The following is a 13,452-nucleotide window of genomic DNA, read 5'->3' as shown; positions in this document are numbered from 1 at the left end:
AAGAGTCAGTCGCAACTGGCACCACAATAGGTTGATTGATATGAAAAGCCGACACAGCCTTCGGAAGGAACTTCTGACGCATCCGGAACTCAGCTCTATCTTCATGGAAGATCAAGTAGGGGCTTTTACAGGACAAAGCCCCCAACTCTGACACACGTCTAGCAGAAGCCAAGGCCAACAAAGTGACAGCCTTCCACGTGAGAAATTTGACCTCAGCCTCCTGTAGAGGCTCAAACCAATCCGATTGGAGGAACTGCAACACCACGTTAAGATCCCAGGGCGCTGTAGGCAGCACAAAGGGAGGCTCGATGTGCAGAACCCCTTTTAAAAAAGTCTGAACCTCAGGGAGGGCAGCCAATTGTTTCTGGAAGAAAATGGATAAGGCCGAAATGTGGACCTTTATGGATCCCAGCCTCAGGCCCATATCCACAGTTGCTTGAAGGAAGAGGAGAAACTGTCCCAGCTGAAACTCCACCTCAGGAAACTTTTTGGATTCACACCAAGATACATACTTTTTCCAAATGCGATGGTAATGTTAAGACGTCACTCCTTTCCTTGCCTGTATGAGGGTAGGAATGATCTTGTTCAGAATGCCCTTCTGAGCTAATGTCTGGCATTCTACCTCCATGCCATCAAACGTAGCCATGGTAAGTTTTGATAAGCAAACAGCCCCTGTTGTAGAAGGTCCTTGCGAAGAGGAAGAGGCCTTGGATCTTCCAACAGTAAGTCCAGAAGATCCGCGTACCAAGCTCGCCTTGGCCAGTCCGGAGCAATAAGAATTCCCTGAACCCTTGTTCTCTTTATGAGTTTTAGATTTCTTGGGATGAGTGGAAGTGGAGGGAACACATACACTGACTTTAACACCCACGGAGTTACCAGGGCATCCACTGCCACTGCTTGTGGGTCTCTCGACCTGGAACAGTACCTTCCGAAGTTTCTTGTTGAGACGTGAGGCCATCATGTCTATTTGAGGCACGCCCCAACGACTGGTCACATCTGTGAACACCTTTGGATGGAGGCACCATTCTCCTGGATGGAGATCGTGTCTGTTAAGGAAGTCTGCTTCCCAGTTGTCCACTCCGGGAAGGAAGATTGCTGAAAGCACCAATGCGTGCCTTTCTGCCCAGAGGAGAATTCTTGTCACTTCTGACATTGCAGCTCTGCTCTTTGTTCCTCCCTGTCAGTTTATGTAGGCCACCATCGTTACATTGTGCGACTGTACTTGAATGGCCCGATCTTGTAGAAGATGTGGCGCCTGGAGAAGACCATTGTACACGGCTCTTAGTTCCAGAATGTTTATTGGAAGAATGGCTTCCAGATTTGACCATCTTCCTTGGAAGGTTTCCCCCTGGGTGACCGCTCCCCAACCTCTGAGACTTGCATCCATGGTTAGAAGGATCCAGTTCTGAACTCCGAACCTGCGGCCTTTCCAGAAGGTGAGGCATTTGCAGCCACCAGAGGAGCGAAATCCTTTCCTTTGGTGAGAGCCGAATCCTCAGGTGCATGTGCAGATGAGATCCCGACCATTTGTCTAGGAGATCCAGCTGGAAGGGCCAAGCATGGAATCTTCCATACGGTAGAGCCTCGTAGGAGGCAACTATATTCCCCAGAAGGCGAATGCACTGATGAACTGATACCCGGGCAGGCTTCAAGACATCCCGGACCATTGATTGTATCACCAACTCTTTCTCCACTGGTAGAAAAACTCTCTGCACTTCCGTGTCGAGGATCATCCCCAGGAAGGACAATCTCCTCGTCAGTTCCAAATGTGACTTTGGAAGGTTCAAGATCCAACCGTGATCCCTGAGCAGTCGAGTCGAACAATGGACTGCAACAACTTCTCCCTGGACACTGCCTTTATCAGCAGATTGTCCAGGTATGGAATTATGTTCACTCCCTGCCTGCGGAGGAGAACCATCATCTCTGCCATCACTTTGGTGAACACCCTCGGTGCCGTGGAGAGGCCGAATGGCAGTGCCTGGAACTAATAGTGACAGTCTAACAGTGTGAATCGGAGATAAGCCTTATGTGGCAGCCAAATCAGAATGTGGAGGTACGCATCCTTGATATCCAGGGATACTAGGAACTCCCCCTCCTCCAGACCTGAGATCACCGCTCTCAGAGACTCCATTTTGAATTTGAACTCCCTCAAATAGGGGTTCAACATTTTCAAATTCAAAATTGGCCTGACCGAACCATCCGGTTTCAGTACCACGAAAAGGTTTGAATAGTAACCCTTGTTTTGCATCTGAGGTGGAACTGGTACAATGACCTTTGACTTTTGCAATTTTTGGATGGTTTCCTGTAGGACAGCCCTGTCTGCCAGCAAAGCTGGTAAGCCTGATTTGAAGAATCTGTGAGGCAGTAGCTCCTGAAACTCCAGCCTGTACCCCTGGGACACAATATCCTGTATCCAGGGGTCAAGGCCGGACGACGCCCAAACGTGGCTGAACCGTCTGAGCCTCGCCCCCACCGGCCCTTTCTCCAGGCCGTGTGGTCCACTGTCATGCTGAGGACGTTGATGTACCAGAAGCAGGCTTCTGGTCCTGGGAAACTGCAGTAGCAGGTTTTTTGGATTTTGCCCTACCTCCTCTAAAGAAGGTGTTAGACAGCTTGTTTTTTCTTGTTTTAGCTGTCCGAAAGGACTGTGACATAGCTGAAGAAAAGGGTTTCTTCGTAGCAGGTGCAGCTGAGGGAAGAAAATGTGACTTACCTGCGGTTGCCGTGGAAATCCACGCATCCAATGCTTCCCCAAAGAGAGCCTGACCTGTGTAGGGTAGGTTCTCCACCCCTCTCCTGGATTCCGCGTCGGCAGACCATTGGCGCAGCCAGAGACCCCTGCGAGCCGAGACAGACATGGAAGATATCCCTGCAGCCATCGAACCCAGGTCTTTCATGGATTCCACCATAAATCCTGCAGAATCCTGTATGTTACGTAAAAATAATTCAACGTCCCTTTTATCCATTGTATCCAAGTCCAAAAGTAACGTGCCTGACCACTTTACTATTGCTTTAGAAATCCATGCACAGGCAATAATGGGTCATAGTATCGCCCCTGAAGCCATGTATATAGATTTGAGCATAGAGTCAATCAGGCAATCTGCCGGTTCTTTTAACGCGGTAGATCCCGGGACAGGTAAAACCCCCTTCTTTGACAGTCCGGAAACAGATGCGTCAACGATGGATGGGTTTTTTCATTTCTTTCTATCCTCCTCAGGGAAGGGAAAAGCAACCAGAACCTTCCTTGGGATCTGGAATTTTTTCTCCGGGTTATACCAGGATTTTTCAAATATAGCGTTTAATTCTTTAGACGCAGGGAAGGTTAGCGAGGCTTTCTTATTATCTGTGAAGTAAGCCTCCTCAACCTGCTCAGGTGTTGTGTCCGCAATATTCAACACATCCGTAATGGCCTCAATCATCAACTGCACCCCTTTTGCAAGAGATGCCGCCCCCTGTAGCACATCCCCATCACCATCTGCCGAGAATTGGTATCCATGTCATCCTGCATAATCTGGGCAAGAACACGTTTTTGAGAGTGTATATTAGGGGGCCCTGAAGGGACAGAACCGGACCAAACTGCCATAGAGTTCTGTAAAACCTGAGTTCCAGTCTCAGTCTGTGCTACCCTAGTAGAAATCTGAGAAATCATACCATTAATAGAGGCTAACCACTCAGGCTCTTTTACAGGGATCTGTGATATAACAGTACAGTCCTGCTTACATGGAATGGGATCATCCTGAGAGGAATTATCCTCTGCAGTATATGACACAGAGTCCCTAGACATGGCTTTCGGAAATAACAAACACTCCACACACACACAGGGAAAGGGCTGATATAGTTTCCCCCCAAGAATGCCAAGAGAGCCACACACACACAGTGCTTTTTAGACAGAGTGAAGCCCCTATCCAGCGCTTACTGTGCACCTTAATAGGCTACACAGTAGTTACACAGCCTCCCCCCCTTCTACAACCCCCTGGTACCGTACAAGATAGCTGGAGTTAAATAGGAGGGACAGCTCTCCCTATCAGCGTCTCCACAGTGATCTGCAGGCAAGAAAAATGGTGCTGAACGCTGCTGGTTCCGCTCTGAGGAGAAGCTCCGCCCCCTTTCATGGCGCTGCTTCCCGCTCCCTGTTCTTTTAAACTGGCCTGTGGATTTTGCTGGCAGAGGCACCGGGGTCCCTGACAGACTTGAATACCAGTGCAGGGTCCGGCGCTGGCTCAGGGCGCCCCTCACAGCACCGTACAAAGTACCACTGAGCCTCCGGAGGGCAGTTAGTACTGCACTTCCACCCTTTTGCTGCCATCTTCACACCGGCTCCCCGCTTGTTAGGGGGGTCGGTGACTCACTCGCCACTTTGATCTTCTGGCTCTGTAAGGGGATGGCAGCATGCTGCGGGTGTGAGCAACCACCTGTGGCGGCGAATGATCATTCCCCTCAGGAGCTCAGTGTCCTGTCAGCGGAGATAGTGGCTCAGACCCCTCAGGATGGACACTACTCCCCCTTAGTCCCACGAAGCAGGTAAGCTGTTGCCAGCAGCCTCCCTGTGCCTAATACTCTGAAAAAATAATAAAGCCAGAGAAACTCCTATGGAGCTCCCCTAGCTGTGACCGGCTCCTCCGGGCACATTTTCGAAACTGGGTCTGGTGGGAGGGGCATAGAGGGAGGAGCTAGCCCACACTCTCAAACTCTTGAAGTGCCAATGGCTCCTGGTGGACCCATCTATACCTCATGGTACTATGTGGATCCCAGCATCATCTAGGACGTAAGAGAAATTAAGGTTTTCTCTCTGATCACCTAAACCTATGTGTTAATATCCAAAATGATATGGACATTAAAGTCTCCATCTGCTTCTATTTTTCTGGTTTTGTGGCAACTTTTGATTGGTGGGTGTATAGAGCACTTCTGCATGGCTTCTAGAAAATCTAAGGATCCTTGGATCCAAGTTTTTGCTTGTCCCCTAGAGATTTACCTGGTAAAGCTGCTTTCAGCTACAGCAGTTACTCTTAGGCCTAACCACAAACCCATACCTCCCAACTGTCCCAATTTTCGCTGGACAGTCCCATTTTTTAGGATGCTGCAATCATCCTATTTTTTTGTCATCTCTTCTAGGGGGAGACTATTCCACCCAGGCAGTGCGCCCTAGATGGCTACCTCACCTGGTACTCTGTGAGGGTGGAATACACAACCCATGGAAGTTATTACTCAAAATGTCTACACCAATCCTGCATTATGCTTACTGTGTGCTCTACGTTTTTTTTTTTTTTTTCTGTGCAGCTTATCTTTTCGCAGTATTACTTAATTCTTCTGTATTATGTGCATTGTTTTTGATGTCTGAAAAATGCCTTGAGTCCTGCTGGAGAAAGAGCGCTATATAAAATTATTATTAATATTATTATTATTATTATTATTATTATTTAGTTCTGAATGACTAGAATGGACAGACAGCACTGGGCTTGCAGCAAACATCCCATGAACTCCCAACAAGGTGGGCACCACAGGCAGAATGGCAATCTGTGGTACATCAGACAAGGTGGCCCAAGACTGCACCTCGTGCAGAACAGGAATTTGTGACCCCTCTAGCATGGCAGACCTCAGTGACCACTCGGGCACGGCAGACCTCGGTGACTACCTGGGCACAGCAGACCTCGGCTGGATTTCGGGCATATCAGAAGTCCTAGGTGACTGGGTAATCCTAAAAGAAAAAATACACATAATTGTGGCAGATATGGTGGTGACAACCCCATGCCTGGAGGCAAGGGCAGACAGAATCTCATGTCCCAGAGTAAGGGCAGACAGAACCTCAACTAGAGGCAAGGGCAGACAGAACCTCATTCCATGAGACAAGGGCAGATGTCCCTCATCCTGGGGTTTTGACACTCTAGACCCCACCTGGGGTTTTGACACTCGTAACCCCTCCTGGGGCTTTGCAATTTGAGACCTCTCCAGGGGCTTTGCCATTTGAGAACTCTCCAGGGGCCTTGCCACTCGAGACCCATCCTGGGGCTTTGCCACCCTAGACCCCTCCTGGGTCTATGGCTCTGGGGATCTTTTCTATGGCTTTGGCGACCCCTCTTGGGTCTTGGACCTTGGACATCCCTCCTGGGGTCGGCACCAGAGACTCCCTTACTGGGGTTGGCACCAGAGACTCCCCTCCTGGGTCAGCACCCAGCACACCCCCTCTGTAGTCTGAACATCGGCTTTCCCTCCCAGGGTTAATCTATCAGCAGGAACAGCGGCCTCTCCTCCTGAGGTTAAGCCATCAGCAGGAACACTGACCTCAACTCCTGGGGTCAAGCCATCGCCAGGAACATCTGCTTCCCCTCCTGGGGTTAGGCCATCAGCAAGAACATCAGACACCACTCCTAGGGCCAGGATATCAGCAGAAACATTGGACACCCCTCCGGGGGTCAGAACATTGGCAGGAACATCGGACACCCCTCCTGGGGTCAGAACATTGGCAGCTGATTAGACCAGATAGATCTGGTCACAGACAACAGCACCTCTGGCAGCCCAGAGGTACTGCAGGCCAGAAACACAACAGCATCAACTCTGGCAGCGCAGAGGTACGTACTGCAGGCCAGAAACACAATGGCAGTACCTCTGGCAGCCCAGAGGCAGTGTCGGACTGAGGCGTAAAGGGCCCACCGGGGGAATGCAGTGGTAGGGGCCTATGTTTAGAGGTGTGGACAGTCTCCTGAAGGGGTGTGGCCAGCCGCCAAATTGGTTGCTTAATGATGAGAGAGTGCATGGGCTGGGCCCCTTGACAAACGTATATAGTAAATATTGCAAATGCATGCATGATAATGTACCAGAGTAATACACCATAGTCCTGTGGATTATAAGGTAATGTGTATAATGTACAATTCAAGTGCACAGTCTGGAACCTGATCCATAGTGGAGGGGAAGGGACCCCCCAGACAGTGGGGCCCACCGGTGGTTTCCCCTGTACCCCTGTGGGCCAGTCCAACTTTGCCCAGAGGTACTGCAGGCCAGACAATATAAATGGCTGGATGGAGTCCTGACAGGTATTCGCCCATTTAAAAGGAAATTAATCATTCCAGTCTTGCTAGGGCCTCAGTCTTGGATTTGTTAATGACAAGCTTGATATAAGTTAAAAATTATGTAAAATTTGTAATAACAAAACAGGAAAGGCTGCCTTTGGATTCGTAAAAAATAGCAATAAATCATCAGCATATGCCATTACTTTTATCATATGTGGACCAATTTCAATCCCTTGCCATACTGACAAATAAGAGGGTTTAAGGCTAAATTAAAAAGGAGATTGGAAAGTTGGCAGCCTAGTCTGGTACTACGCTGTAAACGAAAAAACTCATACAATGCCAAATCATCACAAAAAAAGTAACTTTTCAACCCGACCGTCTCAGATTTTCGTGAAATTTGGTAAAATGATAGATGACATAAAGTTACTTTCATATGTAAAATTTTATCCCCCAGCAATAGTGTTAATGAAACAGGGTTGCAAACATGACAAAACATTTATGCTTGCAAGGTCAACTAAAATAAATCATAACTTTGTTTCTAATTGTGGTAGAACTTTCATGTTGGTCTTGAAGCTAAGGGACCACAGTTTTCATAAAAACAGATTAAGATTTAAATATTGACTTCAACATTTCAAGGTCACATGATCTGATTTTTGACCTTTAATATCTAAAAAAAGTACTTTAAATTTTTTTGTACATAATGGGGGAAATTCAATTGTTTGAAAAGTCGGTCAGGTGTCTCTTTTTTCCTGTCTATCAGAAAATACAGACTCCCAACTGACTTTTCAAACAATCGAATACCCCTCATTGTATATATGTTATACAGTTAAATACAATCTCTCTTTGGTATAAGTTTTATTTTGGGATGCCTTTGGAAACAGGAGTAAGAAAAAAATCTGAAAATTATTACAATCACAATCAATACCTGATTGCGGTTACACTGTATTCTGTACTATAGAATGATGTACAGGTGTATAATGCTGTATACAATTCTGAGGAAAACTTAAAAGTCAGTGCCTCCTCCTCGTCCTCAGCAATGCTTTTTCTGTGTTTTGGGTGTACAAAGCAGGTAGTGTGTAGGTTCCTCCAATTACAGTTCAAGGATCCAATTTAGTGAGAAAGTGTTCTCGTGGAATGTTCAAGATGTCTGGCTGATGGTGATATAATGGTGATGGACCATTGGGATGTAGAAAACAGATTAAAACTGCCTGAGATGATGCATGAATTTTCAAGACACAACCTAACCACCAAGCATCATGCAAGTCCTAAAAGCTTTTATTTCTTCCAAACACAATGTTTCATATGGAGTATTTGTTTCCTTCACTTCACTGGATGAGTCTGTAGAAACCTCTTTATTATTAGGTTATTCCGTGTTGATGGTGTGAAAGCATGAAGTGTTTGAGTTCCAGGTGTTTGAGCTCCCTCGTGTCGGTTGTATAGAAACTTTTCATTCTCCTTTATTTCTTTTTGACATACATATACAAAGTTCATATTCTTGATATTGCTCTTTACTCAAACAGTTGTCTTGCAGTCATAATTTGTTTTGTATAAAGACATTGACATTCTCTTAACAGTTCCGGCAAGTCCCTCACATGAATTCTTCCCATGAGATGTGGCTAAGAAGTGCCATTCGACTGGAATCCAAAAATCAACTTGATGATGATGAAGTTGGAATTTTTTTTTCTGTTTTTGTATTGGGCTGCGCATCCATCTGAGTAATAATATATCTTACTTACATTTTGTACAGTATGCGTTGTTTTAAAAATTTAGCGGTAAATGTATTACCTGTCATGGGGGAGAAAGGGTATCAGCACACGTTATGTGCGCTATACCGCTTCTCCCCCATGTAAGATACTGGCTCATTGACAGGGGTGTTATGTGCCTCTGTCCATAAAAGATAGCAGGCCGATATGCTTGGACAATGTATGCTGACCATTCCGACACCTGCAGGTGTCGATTTTGACAACTGCAGTTGTCGATGCCCATTCACCACAGCAGGGACAGAGCTGTCCTTGGCTCTGGTAGGTGCTGGCTCCAGACTCTACTGGGGATCTCCTGTTAGTAGCGAGATCCCGCGCATGCGCAAGGAGCTGGCTCGGCAATGAGACACAGCATGTCAGCACTAAGCTGATGCGCTGTGTGCTTGGGGGACATCGCTGGAGGGGGGAGCTTTCGTTACTCCACTTCGGCAGACAAGATGTTAATACATCTTGTCGATGTCCCTTCCTGCTTCGTCTCGGTAATAAGTCGAAGCAGGAAGTGTTATAGCGGCACGATGCGTGCAGCTATAATACATTTAGCCATTAATGAGATGTTTATGGAATGTATATACAGCTACTGAATTGTGCTGTATACAATCTAAAATGACAGCTACTGTAAGTTTCTACATGTTCATTTCACTGCTTTTAATTTCTCTGTAATAAATAGCAAATGTGTGAACAGTGGCTTGGGTTTTATTTCCAGTGAAAACCTTGTACCTCATCTTGCAGAATTAAATAATAATTTTCAGCAAAGTCACATATCACAATGATTTCGCCAATATCTGTATCATCCTTAAGGTTTAAGGCTGGCCGATATCGTGAATGAGGAGTTAGAGTCGGGCACATTGTACATGATATCGTTTAGTGTGTACACACTATAGACCCTTAAGTTCCTTTTATCACTAGTTCTCAATGCAGAAGCTGCAGCCAGACTGAGCAGAACACAGGGAGTAATTCAAACCTGATCGCTGGGCAGCGATTTTTGCTGTCCTGCGATCAGATAGTCGCCGCCTACCGGGGGGAAGAGAGTGTATTTTAGCTGTGCAAGTGTGCGAATGCATGTGTAGCAGAGCTGCAGAAACTGATTTTGTGCAGTCTCTGTACAGCCCAGGATTTACTCAGCCGCTGCGATCACATCAAGCTGTTCAGGACTGGAATTGACATCAGACACCCTTCCTTCAAATGCTTGGACATGCCTGCATTTTTCCAAACACTCCCTGAAAACGGGCAGTTGACACCCACAAACGCCCTCTTCCTGTCAATCTCCTTGCGAACGCCCGTTCGAATGGATCCTTTGCACAAACCCGTTGCTAACCGACGATCCACTTTGCAGCCGTCCATCATGCATGCGCAGTTTGGATCTGACCGCAGGCTGTGAGAAAACACAGCCTAGCGATCAGGTCTGAATTACCCCCACAGACCAATCTGAACTTACCAGCTGCATGGTTAGTACATGAACAGTTCAACTGCCATACTCAAAAATTTCTTTACTCCTGTTCCCAAAATCATCCCCAAATAAAACTTATACCAAAGGCATATTGTATTTAACTGTATAACATACTTAATGTACGAAAAAATTAAAAGCAAATTTTTTAGACATTTAAGGTCAAAGGTCACATCATGTGACCTTGAAATGTTGACGTCAATATTGAAATCTAAATCTATTTTCTCTTATGTCCTAGAAGATACTGGGGTTCCATTTAGTGTCATGGGGTATAAACGAGTCCACTAGGAGCCATGGGCACTTTAAGAATTTGATAGTGTACGCTGGCTCCTCCCTCTATGCCCCTCCTACAAGACTCAGTTTAGAAAATTTTCCTGCGTCAAAGGAATTGAATACCCTTTTTGAAGAACCATGGGTTAATCCTGATAAGAAATTTCAAATCCCCAAAAGGTTGCTCTCATCTTTTCCTTTTCCTCTGGAGGGTAGGAAAAAATAAAAAAAATCCACCGATAGTGGACGCATCAGTCTCTAGGCTGTTACGAAAAATTGTATTGCCGGTCCCTAATGCAGCCTCCCTAAAAGATACGGCTGATCGTAAAATTGAGACTACACTCAAATCATTGTACACAGCTGCTGGGGTGGCCCAGAGACCCACTATTGCATGTGCGTGGATCACAAAAGCCATTGCTAAATGGTCAGGTAACCTAACTGAGGGGTTAGAATTCTTGTCTAGGGGGGATGTTGTTTTACTCCTGTAGCATATACATGTCTCTGCAAACTTTATGGTGGAAGTCATAAAAGAGATTGGTTTGCTTAATGCATGCACCACTGCTATGGCAGTGTCAGCATGCAGGGGCTTGTGGCTACACCAGTGGACTGCTGATGCGGACTTCAGGAAAGGTGTGGAAGGCCTGCCATTCACAGGAGATGCCTTGTTTGGAGACGAACTGGACAAATGGATCTCCACAGCTACTGCGGGTAAGTCTATGTATCTTCCTTCCGCAGCTACCCCAGCCAGGAAAGCTTATTCAGCTTCAAATTTACAGACCTTTCGGACAGCAAAGTTTATGGGAAAATCCAGAGGTGCTTCTACAGCCTCCAGAGGCGCAAGAGGTAAGAGCTCAGGTTCTGCTTCCTCAAAGCCTTCAGCATGATGGTGGACCGCGATGCCTTTAGGACTGGGAGGTGGGAGCCTGACTAAAATTCCTTAGTCACATCTGGTCAAGTTCGTGCCAGGACCCCTGGGTCATAGATCTTATTTCCCAGGGCTACAGACTGGAGTTCCAAGAGCTCCCACCTCACAGATTATTCAAAGCAGGCTTACCAGCTTCACAAGAGGCAAGTATAACTTTACAGCAGGCCATCCAAAAACTGGTACAGACTCAAATCATTGTTCCAGTTCCACCTCATCTGCACAACAAGGGGTACTATTGCAACTTGTTTGTAGTACCGAAACCGAACCATTTGGTACAACCCATTCTGAACCTCAAGTTGTTGAACCCGTTCTTAAGAGTGTTCAAGTTCAAGATGGAGTGTCCGAGAGCAGTGATCTCAGGTCTGGAGGAAGTGTCTCTGGATAGCAAGGATGTGTACCTTCACATTCCAATCTGGCTGCCTCATCAGGATTATCTGTGGTTTGCACTGCAGGACTGTCACTACCAGTTCCAGGCCCTGCCATTTGGTCTCTCCACGACACCAAGGGTGTTCACTAAAGTGATGGCAGAGATGATGTTTATACTCGGCAAGCAGAGAATGAACATAATTCCATACCTGGATGATCTTCTGATAAAGGCGCTGTCCAGGGAGAGGTTGCTGAACAGCATTGGTCTCTCAACCAAACTTCTCCAGGATCGCGGGTGGATTCTGAACCTTTCGAAATCTCATCTAGAACTAACACGGAGGCTCCCATTCCTGGGAATGATACTGACACGGAGTCGCAGAAAGTGTTCCTTCCATTGGAAAAGGCATTGGTAATCCAGTCGATGGTTTGGGATGTCCTGAAGCCAACCAGGATATCGGTGCATCTATGCATTCGCCCTCTTGGGAAAATGGTGGCCTCTTACGAGGCACTTTAATACGGAAGGTTTCATGCAAGACCCTTCCAGCTCGATCTTTTGGACAAATGGTACAGATCCCATCTTCACATGCACCAGAGGATCCGTCTGTTGCCAAAAGCCAGGTTCTCCCTTTTGTGGTGGCTACAGATTTCTCAACTCGTCGAGGGTCGGAGGTTCGGAATTCAGGACTGGATCCTGTTAACCACGGACGCAAGCCTCAGAGGTTGGGGAGCAGTCACTCAGGGGGTGCAGTTTCAAGAAAGATGGTCAAGTCAGGAAGTGATCCTTCCAATTAACATTCTGGAAGTCAGGGCCATATACAAGGCCAACTGTCACACTGTTGGCCTTGGCTTCAGCAAGACGTGTGTCGGAGCTGGGGGCTTTGTCTCACAAGAGCCCCTATTTATTATTATTGTTATTATTATCCTTTATTTATATGGCGCCACAAGGGTTCCGCAGCGCCCAATTACAGAGTACATAAACGAATAATCAAAAACCGGAAAACAGCAACTTACAGTTGATGACAATATAAGACAAGTACAGGGTAAATACACATAGCTACATCAGCAGATGACACTGAAATAAGTATTAGGTGGCAGAAGACTGCTGGATTTGGTGCTGTTGAAGATTATTAAAGTAAGAAAAAGGATAAGCACATGAGAGCATACATTCTAAAGGGGAGGGGTAGACAGATGGGGTGACACAGGTGGGGTGTATAGAGAGCGTGGAACAGAGGGTTAGGATGAGATTTGGCTGAGTTTGGTGAAGAAGTGGGTCTTGATAGCCCGTTTGAAGTTTTGTAGAGAGGTGGAGAGTCTGAGGGGGAGAGGTAGGGAATTCTAAAGAAATGGAGCAGCACGTGAAAAATCTTGGAGATAGGAGTGGGCGGAAGTAATCAGTTGGCAGGATTTTCCATGAGAACAGAGCTGAACTCATCAGCAATTTCTTCCAAAAGTGATGTCTGCGTTTCACATCAACCAACCTATTGTGGTTCCGGTTATCACCGACACTACCGCTACTTCAAAGTCTTTAGATGTTGTTAGGGCTTTGAAGGTATGCGTAAAGAGGACAGCTCGTTACAGGAAATCTGACTCGCTGTTCGTTATATATGATCCCAATAAAATTGGGTGTCCTGCTTCAAAGCAGACAATTGCACGCTGGATCAGGTTTGCTGGTTCCAAAATTTG

The sequence above is a fragment of the Pseudophryne corroboree genome, chromosome 1 (assembly GCF_028390025.1).
Source record: "Pseudophryne corroboree isolate aPseCor3 chromosome 1, aPseCor3.hap2, whole genome shotgun sequence".
NCBI lineage: Eukaryota > Metazoa > Chordata > Amphibia > Anura > Myobatrachidae > Pseudophryne > Pseudophryne corroboree.
Note: the sequence above shows the minus strand (reverse complement) of the source record.